This window comes from Mastomys coucha, unplaced genomic scaffold (genome assembly GCF_008632895.1).
Source record: "Mastomys coucha isolate ucsf_1 unplaced genomic scaffold, UCSF_Mcou_1 pScaffold7, whole genome shotgun sequence".
NCBI lineage: Eukaryota > Metazoa > Chordata > Mammalia > Rodentia > Muridae > Mastomys > Mastomys coucha.
The window spans coordinates 91,193,250-91,208,468 of NW_022196913.1; positions in this window are offsets into that span (position 1 = coordinate 91,193,250).

Below are 15,219 nucleotides of genomic sequence, written 5' to 3' on the forward strand. Positions count from 1 at the left end.
AAAAAAAAAAAAAAAGCCCAGGAACAGATGGGTTTAGTGCAGAGTTCTATCAGACTTTCAAAGAAGACCCAATGCAGAAATTAATCAAACTTTTCCACAAAATTAAAAAAAAAGGTACTCTTCCCATTTCATTCTATGAATCCCCAATTACTCTGATACCTAAACCACACAAAGATCCAACAAAGAAAGAGAACTTCAGACCAATTTCCTTTATGAATATCAATGCAAAATTAAAATAAAATTCTCACAAACCAAATCCAAGAGCACATCAAAATGATCAACCATCATGACCAAGTAGGCTACATCCCAGGGATGCAGAGATGGTTCAATATACAGAAATCCATCAATGTAATCTACTATATAAAAAAACTCAAAGGAAAAAAAAAAACAAAGATTAACTCACTAAATGCTGAGAAAGCATTTGACAAGATCCAACACCCCTTCATGATAAAAGTCTTGTAAAAATCAGGAACTCAAAATCCATACCTAAATATAGTAAAACCAATATACAGCAAACCAGTAGCCAACATCAAACTAAATGGAGAGAAACTTGAAGCAATGCTACTAAACTCAGGGACTAAACAAGGCTGTCCACTCTCTCCCTACATGTTTAATATAGTACTCCATGTCCTACCCAGAGAAATTCGACAACAAAATGATATCAAAGGGATACAAACTAGAAAGGAAGAAGTCAAATTATCACCATTTGTTGATGATATGGTAGTATACTTAAGTGACCCTAAAAAAATTCCACCAGAGAACTCTTAAAGCTGACAAACAACTTCAGCAAAGTGGCTGGATATAAAATTAACTCAAGCAAATCAGTGACCTTCTTCTACACAAAGAATAAACAGACTGAAAACAATACCCTTCACAGAAGTCACAAATAATATAAGAGACCTTGGTATGACTCTAACTAAGCAAGTAAAAGATCTGTATGACAAGAACTTCAAGTCTCTGTAGAAAGAAATCTAAGATCTCAGAAGATGGAAAGATCTCCCATGCTCATGGATTGCCAAAATTAATATAGTAAAAATGGCCATCTTGTGCAAAGCAATCTACAGATTCAATGCAATCCCCCTCAAAATTCCAACTCAATTCTTCACAGTTTGAAAGAGAAATTTCCAAATTCTAATAGCAAAAACTATTCTCAACAGTAAAAGAACTTCTAGTGGAATCACCATCCCTGACCTCAAGCTGTATTACAGAGAAATTGTGATAAAACTGCATGGTATTGGTACAATGATAGGCAGGTATATTAATGAAATATAATTGTACACTTAGAAATTAACCCACACACCTATGGTCACTTGATGTTTGGCAAAGGAGCTAAAACCATCCAGTGGAAAAAAGATAGCATTTTCAAAAAATGGTGCTGGTTCAACTGACAGCATGTAGAAGAATGCAAATGGATCCATTCTTATCTCCTTGTACAAAGCTCAAGTGCAAGTGAATCAAGGACCTCCACATAAAACCAGATACACTGAAACTAATAGAAAAGAAAGTGGGGAAGGGCCTTGAACACATGGGCACAGGGGAAATTTTCCTGAACAGAATACCAATAGCTTATGTTCTAAGATCAAGAATTGATAAATGAGACATCATAAAATTGCAAAGCTTCTTTAAGGCAAAAGACACTGTCAATAAGACAAAAGAGCAACTAAGAGATTGGGAAAAGATCTTTACCAATCCTACATCTGATAGAGGCCTAATATCCAATATATAAAATGAACTCAAAAAGTTAGACTCCAGAAAACCAAACAACCTTATTAAAAATGAGGTACAGCGCTAAACAAAGAATTCTCAACTGAGGAATACCAAATGGCTGAAAAGCACATAAAGAAATGCTCAACATCCTTAGTCATAAGGGACATGCAAATGAAAACAACCCTGAGATTTCACCTCACACCAGTTAGAATGGCTAGGATAAAAAACTCAGGTGACAGCAGATGCTGGCAAAGATGTGGAGAAAGAGGAACATTCCTTTATTGCTGGTGGGACTGCAAGCTGGTACAACCACTCTGGAAATCAGTTTGGCAGTTCCTCTGGAAATTGAACATAGTACTACCAGAGGATGCAGCTATACCACTCCTGAGCATATACCCAGAAGATGCTCCAACATGTAATAAGGACACATGCTCCACTATGCTCATAGCAGCCTTATTTATAATTGCCAGAAACTGGAAACAACCCAGATGTCCCTCAACAGAGGAATGGATACAGAAAATGTGGTACATCTACACAATGGAGTACTACTCAGCTATTAAAAACAATGAATTTATGAAATTCTTAGGGAAATGGATGAATCTGGACAATATCATTCTGAGTGAGGTAACCCAATCACAAAAGAACACACATGGCATGCACTCTCTGATAAGTGGTTATTATCCCAGAAGACCAGAATATACAAAGTATAATCCACAAACCACAAGAAACTCAGGAAGAAGGAAGACCAAAGTGTGGATACTTCATTCCTTCTTAGGGGGAACAAAATACACATGGAAGGAGTTCCAGAGACAAACTATGAAGCAGAGACTGAAAGAAGGACAATTCAGAGACTGCCCCACCTGGGAATCATTCCCATATTCAATCATCAAATCCAGACACTATTGTGGATGCCAACAAGTGCTGACTGACAAGAGCCTGATATAGCCGTCTCCTGAGAGGCTCTGACAGTACCCAACTAATACAGAAGTAGAGGCTGACAATCATCCATTGGACTGAGCACAGGGTCCCCAATGAAAGAGCTAGAGAAAGGTCCCAAGGAACTGAAGGGTTTGCAGCCCCTTAAGATGAATAACAATGTGAACTCACTAGTACCTTCAGAGCTCCCAGGGACTAAACCACCAACCAAAGAGTACACATGGTGGGACTCATGGCTCTAGCAGCATATGTATTGCAAAGGATGGCCTATTTGATCATCAAGGGCAGGAGAGGTTCTTGGCCCTGTAAAGGTTCTATGCCTGAGTGTAGGGGAATGCCAGGGCCAGGAAGCAGGAGAGGGTGGATTGGTGAGCAGGGGGAGGGGGAAGAGAACAGGGTTTTTTTTTTCTTGTTTTTTTTGTTTGTTTGTTTTCATTTTATTTTATTTTATTTTTTCTTTTTTTCAGAGGGGAAACTGGAAAAGGAGATATCATATGACATGTAAATAAAGAAAATATCTAATAAAAAAAGAAATTCTAAACATATTTTAAAATTATAGAAATATATTTGTAGTATAAAGCTAATTTAAATTGTACAATCCCAAGATATATGAATATACCTTCAAAGATCTTGCCCAAAGTTTGTATTATCAAATGTTTGGGTAAAAATTTTAACTGGTATTTTAAATTGCATTTACTTTTTTAATTGTACAGTGTGTTCAAGCATTATGAACTTGGAAGCAAGCCTATCAAAGGTCTGGACCTCAAATCAGCCCATATTCAGTGGGAAATGCCTACATTATAGAAACACCACTGGGACTCCAACACATGGCTCGTTTGTACTTTTGGCTTTATTCTTGAGGATAGAAGAACACTCAACTTGCTCTGAGATAGCATTGGAAAGAAGTTTGTAAAGGGAGGGTCAAATCCTATAATAGAATTGTGTATGGTTCAACGAAATAATGGTAAAAATTGGTAGATTAGAATAAGCACAGGAAAGAAAGTGATGAGATCCATTCGTAATGTCTGCCATGAAGTTACTGGTTGCAGGCAACAACATAGAGAGTGGCCATTAACTTCCTCTACCCTTCTAGCTCTAGAGCTCTGCCTGTGTTTTCCTCTTTGACACTGCCACTTAATTCACTTTAATTCACAGAAAACATTTATTAAGCAAATACCTAGTGAAATGGAGACATTGCTTCATCCCACGTCTTTACATCCCTTTTTATGACACAAAGCTTCAAAAAGTTCACAACGAATCACTTTTGAAAGGACAGCCAGTAAATGTTTTGGTATAGTCTCAGTTCTGCCTTTTTAACATTGGAAAGTGGCTCAGGCTTTTAAGGACACTTTACCATTGGAATATTATTTCAATAACCCATTTCCTGGAGATGTTTGAAACATGGTTAATTATTGTGGGAATTTAAATACAGCGTCAAAGTAAATGATAGCAGGATTCTCTGGTCAGGCTCAAGGTTAAAGGCAACCACATTACCCAACTATAGAGAAACATAATCATTCCTTTTCCCACAGATAACGAAGGTCTTCCTGTCAGCCTACAGGAATCCCATTCCCTTCTCCTCCAGTGTAACCAGACACTTTGCCACAGAGAAATATCACTCTTCTGCTTGGCTTGGCCTCAGGATAATCAGTCAAGGCTAGGCAAGGCCAACCTCCAATGCTGCAGTAACCACAGAAACCACACAGAGCTTGGGCGGAGCACGTGGTCTAGACAGTCATCATTTTCAACACAGAGAAATGAAGTCACACAGCTTTTGCTCTCATGAAAATAAGATGTTGAAATACAGCATAGAAATAAATGTTCTCCCAGAGGAGAAATGTTACCTTGAGAAAACAGGACTCAATTCTAGATCCCCAAGTAAGGAAAAGGAAGCCCAATGGGACAGATTGGTGAGACCATTACAAACCAGAATGTCCCAGTCTCACAGAAGGTAAAGGCAATGTGACACTGCAGGGGGAAAGATATTGTCATCTAAAGAAAAGGTTTTCCCAAAAGAAATACTGAATCACCCTAGTCCTGGAAGAGTGGGAACCCCCAGAGTAAGAGAAATAATAAACATTGAAATACTAAGCATTGAAAAATAACTCCTGACTGCAAGCATAACATAGTATCATTAATAGTGTTAGGGACTGGTGCTTGCCCATGGGATGGGTCTCAAATTAGGCCAGTTATTGGTTGGCCATTCCTCAGTCTCCTCTTTATCCCCAGTGCCTATAATTCTTGTAGACAGGATAAATTATGGGTTGAAAGTTTTGTGGGCAGGTCGGTGTCTCTATTGATACACTGGGGTTTCTGTCTGGCTACAGAAGGTGGCCTCTTCAGGTTCCATATCCCCAAAGTAGTGAGTCACAGCAAAGATCACCACCATTGATTCTTGTGTGCCTCCCTTATTGCAAGTCTCTCTCTCATCCTGGAAATGTCCCCAGCTCCTCACCCACATCAGTTTCCAATTTCCATTCATTTCTATGGCCATCTAGCCATCTCCTGTCCTTCTCCACACTTGATCATAAACCCTCCATTTCTGTCTCCAAAACCCTTCGCTCCCAGTTCCCTCCCTCTATCTGCCTCTTCTGACAACTTTATCCTCCTTTTAAGTGAGATTCAAGCTTCCTCACTTGGGTCTTCCTTCTTATTTAGTTTCCTAGGCCTGTGGAGTGTAACATGGTACCTGTATTTTAAGTCTAAGATCCACTTATAAGTGAATACATACCATGCATGTACTTTTGGGACTGGGTTACTTTCACTCAAAATGATATTCTCAGGTTCCATACATTTACCTGCAAAATTCATGATGTCTTTGTTTTTAATAGCTGAATAGTATTCAATTGTGTAGATGTAACAAATGTTCTTTATCCATTCTTAAGGTGAGGCTCCACCCAGCAGCCAGCTCAGACAGTTACAGATACCCACAGCCAAATAGTGAACTGAGCTTGAAGACTCATGGAAAAATAGAAGAAAGGATTACAGGCCCCGAAGGAAATAGGAACTCCACAGAAAAACTAACAGAGTGAATTAACCTTGGGGCTCTCAGAAACTGAACCACCTACAAAAGAACATACAGGGACTAGACCTAGGCCTCCCTGCTTATAGATAGTAGATATGCAGCTTGGCCTTCATGTGGGTCCTGAACAATGAGAACAGGGACTATTCCAAAAGCTGCTGCCTGTGTGTGGGATATGTTCTGCAAGCTGGGCTGCCTTGTCTGGCCTCAGTGGGAGATGATGCACCTAGGCTCGCAGAGACTTGCAGTGCCAGGGTAGGGGGGTAGGGTACCTGTGGAGCCCACACCTGCTCAGAGAAAAAGAGGAGTGGGAGAGGGAAAAGATTGTGGAAGGAATGACCAAGAAGAGTTCAGTGAGCAGGATGTAAAGTGGTTAAGTAAAATAAAAAATTAAATTAAATTTAAAAAGAAAAATAACTCAGCAAAGAAGGAAAATGTTGGCTTTAAAGTGGCATTTTTTTTTTTTCTGGTGACTGAACAGTAATCTTTGAAGTAGAATAGCAAGAGCCTCTTCCCCACAGACTTCCAAGCTTCTGCTGTGGAAAGGCTATTCATGGCTCACCAGCTCTACTCACTTATTCTCTCACCTTGAGGCAACTCAGTAACCTTGCTTTCTACCTCAGCTTCCCAGTCAGCCAAGCGGGACCTGTGACTTGCGTCTGCCACAGTTGCTAAGATGGCACGAAGATTAATTAACAACATTAATACACTCAATGTTCTTTGGGATGGCCAAAAAAAAAAAAAGTGTGACTATGATCATCATTGCTAAGGATTACTAAGTAGAATACTGCCAGGACTGTTCAAAATGAGGTAGTAGCAGGGGACTATACTTGAGAACAGAAAACCAGGCCAAAAGGGTGATTTTTGCACAATTTCCCATGGCCCCAGCTCAGGAGCATGCCTTCAGTTTTCTTGCCCAGGAACTTAAAATTTCCACAGTCATGATGTGTTGAAAGTGGATTGGTGTTGGAATCAAAATCTGATCTGTTCCACTGTCTCTCAGCTACTTGCTGGTTCTGAGGCCTGGTACAGGTCTGTGTAGCTGCCCCATGCTCAGCTTCTTCATCTACAGAATAAGCAAACTGATGCCTCTGTCTCTGGGACCCACAGTGCTCCTAAAATCCTGCCTAATTCTGAAAACTGATCTGAATGCACAAAAGCAATGTGTTTTTCTTGAGAAAATATGCCATTGAGTTGGGGAGATGGCTTCGTTGGTAAAGTCCTGCCATACAAACATGGACGCCTGCATTCCAAGTCTCTAGAACAGCTTGGCACAGTAGTGTGCATCTGTAATCATGGGCTTAGTACAGTGAGATGGGAGGCAAAGGCAGGGCAATCTCCAGAGATTTGATGGCCAGCTAGCCCAGCATATGCACCACAGCAGCAGACAACAAAGGGGCCCTGCTTCCAAGAAGGTGGGATACAAGGACCAAGACCCAAGGTTGACCTCTGACCTCCATACACACACTATGTCATGGCATGTTCATGCCTGCGCACATGTGCACATATCATACACACATATACACACAACAAACAAGCAAATATCTTTTTTAAAGTGAGATATGCCTTAGGATAGTCCACATTACTAACGTACTTCATAAGAAAATCCACCAACATAAATGCACCTAAGGCAGATGTCCTTGACTCTGAACAGTGATCAGCAAAGATGATGTATCTGTATCACTGAGCACACTGATGCCCAAGGATCTACCTGGAGTGCTTATGAATCTGTAAGAAGTCAGAAAGACAACAAACAAAAACTACCACTCTTCCCTGACATGAGACTTCTCTATAGGGAATGGAAAGAAATTTTGAAATACTCTTAAAATCACCATATCTTAAAATGGGGGTGTGTGTGATAAAAGAAGTAAAAATTATTCCAGTTCAATTTCTCATTTTATAAAATAGAAGCCTAAGGTTCACCATGACCCTGGAGCATCTTCCTTCCCAATGCCTAGGCTCCAGGTATTTCCACAGTACATCATCACCAATGTACAAGACTGGTTGTCAAGTGCTCTGGCTACTGGCCTTCTGACTTGTTCCTCATACTTACACCTTCGGTTCTAAACTTACTGATGACCTGGATCTAAACCACAGCACTATAAGCTTGGACTGGCATGTCAATCTTGCAATCTACCTTCCTTGAACTTTTTATCTGACTCCTCTCAGAGTAGCCTTCTACAAATATCCACGAATGCCTCCTCTGCTCAAATGTCGGCTGATGGCCCTTGTGTACAGAAGAGTGGCAGCCAGCAGTACCTGCCTACCCTAACTATATGGTAAGAGTTAATACAAAAACACTCTTACCCAAGGGGGTGACCCTCTGCACTCTTATCCCTGGTGTTCCAGTTCTGGAAAAGAATTGACAAAAATGATAAATGCACAACTTTCCCTGGTTTGCTGTTCATCTTAAAAGGAAATCCAATTACAGTTTGCAATTGCATTTTGGTGAAACATAATGAGCTCTCTTTGGAGTTGCCTTATTCAGATCAAATTACTTGGTGGTAATTTAAAGTACATTGCATTTCCCAGGTACCTCTCAAGGCACCCACAGTGTTTGAGCCCCTGTGTAAGTATTACACAAACATTGGCCAGCCAAGTCTACATGGGTTCACAACCAAAAAACCATTCCATGGTTATCCACAGACAAGTCACTCTTCGTGTTCCTCACGCCGAGAAGTTAAAGGTCACATAACCCCTTGGAAGTAAGTCACTTCTTAGGAAAATGATAATGAAGGAAAATTTCCTTCTAAGGACAGCATCACAGAGAGGTCTGAGCACTTCTGTATGAGTGATCAATATTATCAGTCAATAAAATTTCCCAGTCAATCACTCTTGTATATTGACATAAATGACACAGGGCCATATGTGACTAGCAAAATTGACATACTCTGAAATATCGACCAAAACTCTCAAGGATGACATTTTCATTTTGTAAAACATGACAGAGAGGGAATAAAATGTGCTTCAAATTTGGGACTGCAAGTGAGGAAGAGAACTAAGGTTTTGGGGATGGTATAATGTACTCCAATTTCTCTAAAAGAATTCTGCACAAAACATCAATAGGTCTGAAAATTTGCTCTTCACTAATGCCAACAAGCCAGAAAGGTCATCTAGGAGTTCTTAAAGTACAACATAACTCTATTTTTCTGTTTTATTGAGCCAAGAATCTCATAAAGGTGGGGGTTTTCTCTTCCATGAAATGGGATCAATGGCCTTCAAGATCCATGTTCTTGACATTTGTACCTTCATTGATGACAGTATGTGAGAGTGGACTTTATCAACACTTGTGTTTATCTCTTATGATTCATCTGCTAGTTGTAGGCAAAAGACTAGGTTAGAAAGGTTTTTGGACAATAGCTCAGTTGCTGGAATCACACATATATCATATCTGATATATAATTACCAGACAATGCTTTAACATTTTCAGTCATTTGGAGAATCACTCTTGAATGGTGAAAGGCAGAAAGTCTGTTTGATTCCACATTAAATATGTGCTGTCCTCTGTCTGTGGTGAAGAAAACAAACAAGAAGTTAACAGTATGAAAACATAGAAGCCTCAATTTTATTAAGGTTTATTCCTAGAAATGAGGAAGTAGATTGCCTTTGAGAGAATGCAAAATAAGAACTGTGGGTCAGAACACATGTACATACAACACCTTGGTGGTGATAGGCTAGTTTCCAAGACAACGACAGGACTCTGAAGGAACCTATTTTACTGTAATCATAGTTTAACATTATATCAGTCTTAGAATTAGGAAGGAAGAAAGAGGGAAAGTTGGAGAATTTCAAAAACAAACAAAACTAGAGGTCATGAAGGCCAACATTAGCAGTGCCCATACAACCACTGGCAAAAGCTATTAAACTCAATATGCTCTAACCCATAGTTTAATATAAGTCTAAAAATAATGACTAAAAATAGATTTTTACAGACTGAAGGAGCTGAAGGGGTTCGCAACCCCATAGGAAGAACAACAATATCAACCAACCAGACCTCCCCCCAGAGATCCCAGAAACTAAGCCACCAACCAAGGAGGACACATGGAGGGGACCCATGGCTCCAGCCACATCTGTAGCAGAGAATGGCCTTGTCAGGCATCAATGGGAGGAGAGGTCCTTGGTCCTTTGAAGGTTCAATGGATGCCCCAGTGTAGGGGAATGGAGGGCAGGGAGGTAGGAGTAGGTTATTGAGTGGGGGAAAACCTTCACAGAAGCAAGGGAAGGAGGAGGGGATAGGAGGTGTGAAAGGGGAAGAAACTGGGAAAGGGGATAACCTCTGAAATGTAAATAAAGAAAATATCCAATAAGAATGGATTTTATATAGATTTAAGTTTCTGTTTATTTATTATGACTTAGATCCATGTCGTGGGTTAAACGTAAATTGTCCTTCACAGGCTTGTACGTTGAAATGTCTGGTATTGCTGTTTTGAACTGTTATAGAAACTTTGGGGCATGAAGTCTAGCTAACACATAGATGCTGGGAAGATTATAGCTTGGCTTTGCCTCCTTCTCACCCTTTGTTTCTCCCCTATTTGAACAAGTCAGGCCACAAGTCCCTGCCATCATGAACCAAGCATCTCTGGCTGCTGTGCCTTGTATCCCCCTGGTACCCTTTGACATGGAGCCCAAAGAAGCCTCTCCTGCCCTGGTCTGCTGCTGGTGGGTATTTTATGGCAGCAATATAAAGACTAATAATATGGTACGTAGCATCCATATCCTTGTATCTTCACTCAGGATTATCTCCATCCGCCTCACTGTGGACAAGCTAATGTCTTGTTTTTCCTGCTCTCAGTTTTCTCATTAGAAGTTGTTCTCTCCTGAGAGGACTTTTCCAGCACATCTAATCTACACGTTCTATTCCTCCTGTTCACTTGCAAAGCTTTGTGCCCTTCCTTTCACTCTCTTACCTATATGTGCTATTATAAGCTCCTTGGTAGCTCAATCTCTCCCCAAGGTTCCCAGTGCCATGTGCCAGACCTTTCTATTATCTCTGATAGCCTCACAACACATCACAGTGTCCAGAAACCAATGATATTTAATTATTAAAAAACGAACAACAGAACTTGCTTTGATTGATATATGTTGACTCCAGAAAGAGAATGTTCTGGTTGGGTCAATATTATTCATGTTAGTTGTGCAAGACCTCAGATTCTACAGTGATATGATTGGTTTAACTCATTTTGTTAGACCTGACGATTCCCTGGGAATTGGATAAAATATAGAGCTCTTTGGTCCTTTCAAGCAAGTCGGATTCAACTGGTTTCTACCCATAGGTGACATTTGGCACATCTTATATATTCTTCTAATTTGTTCTGTTAGTGTTTATCTATATCAGAAGTCTGACCTATATTTGTACCTCTCAACTGTGTAAGTTCCATAATAAACACCATGATTCCTGTGAATTCTATCCAAGGTGTTCCCAGAGTGAAGTCAGTAGGTGGATGAGGAATAGGTATTCGAAGTCAACAACTTAATCAGAGCATTCAAATTATGAAACATGAAGGACCATTTTAGGACTTTAGAAATTTATGCATTGATAATTTTGTGACTGTTAAAAAGAAATATTTCACCATGATTTAAGCTTTACTGTAGATGGAGAAAATATTTACAGGGTAAAATAAAAGCAACTGGATATAGTACTGTACACCTGTAATCTCAGCAATCAGCAGGCTGAGGCAGGACAATCGAGAGCTCAAGGTCACCCTGGAATGTATAGAAAAGCCCTATCTCAAAGAAAACGAAAGAAAGATAATGAGATAAATATATAGCTTTAAAGGTGCCTAGTTCATTTTAATCAGCAGTAAAAAAAATCACATTCCTCATACTGAGGGCCTTCTGTGGTACAATTACAGAGTAACTGCTAATGATCTGTGAATTTTGAAAAATGCAAGAGACTCCAGAAGTTCAAAGATAAGAAAATATTATTCAGCATTCTCTACAGCAGAAGAGGTAGTCACAGGAAATGACAAACAGACAAACCTGCTGCCAACCCATAACTGAATTAACCACTATCTTTATTAATATTAAAATAATATGGTAGCAATCATGAGGGACCATCAGGAGAGACTCACAAATGATTCTGGAGGCAACACAAAGGAATATGAGCATGTTTATTAATAAAATTTTCAGAAGAAGAGGTAGGAGGGGAAATGAAACTTATGGTATCTGCTTTAAAATTTATCAGTAATAATGCAACCTATCTGATGATATTTCAGAGTTAGAAAAGCCAATCCATGAAAAATAATAATTTAATATATAATTAAAATGTTATTTGAAAAGGGACAAGAAAGCATCATATAATACGTAGGGTAAAGATAATAACATGAAGAAAAACATCAGAGATATGTTCTAGTTGAAAAAAAACTTTACATATTTTAGCTTAATCTAGCTAATGTATATAACACTCAATTAGTCACTAAAGCTATTAAGAGAGGATAGTCCTTTTGGAATTTATAAAGCAAATCAAGTGCATATTCTATAATAAGTATTACTGAGCTGCTCCCACATGGCAGACTTTTTCTAGGTAGTAGGGAGGAAGTGGAAAGCAGGGCCACCAGCTCTCATGCCCTACAGAAACAGGAAAACCTATCCAGCAAGTGAACAGATTTAAAAAGGAAATAATTCTGAGGGATGATAACATAATTGAAAATCCACTATAAAATATACACAAAATGAAAGGGGCATGTATTATAATTGGACAAGAAAATATTTGTGTCAAAAATGAAAGAAAGGAACAATTCCTTAATGAACTCAGAATGCATACATGTATTTTTAGAAACTACCCCTAGGACTCTACAAGCTAAGTGATCAAGTCTCAAACCAACAAGATTTACACAGGAGAAAACACAAATAGGAAACAAATGTCTGGGAAAATGTTCAGGCTAACTTGTAATCAAGAAATGCAAATTTAAGCAACTTTTTAACATCTGCTAAGTTAAAAAAAAAAGTTGAAAAAATAAAAACCAGACTCACAGGAAGGATGACAACATAAACACAGCCTCCACTCTCCTCAAGGATAATAACTGAAATTACTGTAGAGGAGGGAGTGAGGGTGTCAGCTACAAACGCCAGCAGTGGCCTGGGGACTGGAGCCAATCATACACGAACTATACAGTGACTAGTTTCTGCCAGTTTCAGCATTAACTGAGATGAAATAACTACCTTTCCTTACAAACCATTGCAGGAAGAAAGAGAAATGGTGGCAGAGGCCATGGGCATGTCCAGGGCAGATAGAAGATGGTTATGCTTGGAGTCTGCTTCCCTAAGGCCAGGAACACCACACAGCCATGTTGGCAGGGAGAGGATGAGAAAGCTGCAGGATGCTCCTAATTATTTGACTCACCTTGGGAAACTGATGAGGGCATTACTCAGCCTAAAATCACTTCAGAATGATGAGCTATAGCCTTTCTACAGGCTTTTAGCAGCAAAGCAACCTGTGGAAGAAATGGGAATGAATGGAATATGAACAAAAGAAAGAAAGATGGGTGTTCTGAGGAACACATTTACAACCACTTCAAATAAAAAGCCTCCCAGGCCAAAATATTTCCTCTTTACTGAATTGCATCTAACAAATGCATTGCCCTGTGGCCAAATATGGACCTGGAGAGATCCTGCCCAAAGGACTAGAGACAAAGCCACTGTTTCTGCAGTAAATTCAACAAATTACACAAAATGCCAAGGAAACTCTATTTTTTGCAGTTGAGCAGGGCATACGTCCACATACACTATTACTTCATTTATTTGAGCCACCCAGTGGTTCTAAAATCACATCAAAGGCAGCTAATACCTATGAGCATTACTTATGGATAAATAGTATATCTGGACAGAACTGTCCTCAGTTGAAGAATAGTATGGGGCTGGAGTCATTAGTATGGCGTTAAGAACTAATGAAATAGTGGAGAGAGCATTGGGATGTTCAGACTCTAGAATCACAATCCCAGCTCTAACATTTATTGCTATGCAACCTTAGGTAAGATCATTAACCTTTCCATGCCTCATTTATAAAAGGAAGGTAATCAGGTTGCTTAAATAAGTATGCAAAATACCATGAAAATATTCAACACATGGTAAATATTAAATATTGCTGTCATCATGCTTATTTTATTATGCCTAAGCAAAAATTTCATAACATTAAAAGATAAATAAACTTCAGATACACCAGCCATGCTTTGTACCAAGTATTTCTGGCTTTTCTCCCAGGCACATGCACTTCCCACCTCCTTCAGACTTAGGCAAAACTATGTAACTTGCTTTAATCATTGAAATGAATGAAAGACTTGCATATTACTTATGAGGGGGAACATTAAGAGTTAGTGCATGCATTATGGAGCTATTTCTCCTTCAATTGCAGCAACTTTCTGGGTGGCAGTTAGTCAATCTACTAGAATCCTGGACTGAGGATAATGTGAAACAATTTCTATAGCATGACTGAGAAATAAAACCTGGTTGTACTGACACTAAGAAAAGAGGGTTATTTGTTACTGTGGCATAACATACCCTATTGGTGGCTACTACAGAAGATGAAAAGTGAATGTTTCAGAAATGCTATTCCCAGAAGAAGAGTGCAAAGGTTTGGACAGTTGTTTTATATATTAGAGATGATGAAGATAAAAGACCTGAGGACCATTAGTTAAAACATGAGATGCTAAGGTCTCCAGATAATATTAATAGTGAGGTAGCCGAGCCTATGGGGGAGAAAAATCAGAAAGCAATCATGGCGAGAGCTGAATCCAAGCTGGAAATAATCCTGTGCCATCCAGCTGGAGTAAAGTGTCTCTGTGGAGGGTGAAAAATAATTATAAATGTGCCCAAAGAATCCTACCAAATCACTGGGTGCTGTATTAGTTAGAGTGTAATACAACCAAAGCAAGCCTAGTTACTCAGAACTCAGCATTTGGTCAATCATGCTGTGTAGACCTCTGAAGTTTATAGCAGGACTGTACAACACACTTCTAGCACTAATGGACATTTTCTCTAAATGCCCTGCACGATGCAACTCTCTGTAGCCACAGGGCATTTCAATATGAGTAGTGTGATTGAGAAATGAGGAATGACAATTTTAATGTTGTTTTATTCTATTCTATTCTATTCTATTCTATTCTATTCAGTTTTAATAAACAATGTAAATATCCACATAATTGAGATTTTGCTGCATTAAATATATTCAGAACTCATCACCACAGCAGGATATACAGACCATTATTGATAGGCTTATTTGAATACATACCCTGTCTGCGTATATGTACATAATTAATGCTGTAGCAAACTGGTTTTTGTTGGGTCCTAAAGATGGCTTCAGATTGTTGAAAACTTTCTGAATTGTATGACTCTCAAAAGAAAGTGTACCCTTACACGGAAACCTAGAATTGTTTTCTCATAACATAAAAAGTTATTAATAATTAGTGATAATCCTACTGCAGGAAACACTAATGGTATTACAATTTGAGAAATTAATTCTAAAATATTAAATGGATTTTCTTGTACCCCAAGAAACTTTGAAAAAAAACTTTTCCCACAACCCTGGCTCTAAGGAATCTTTACTCTAAGATTTTTTT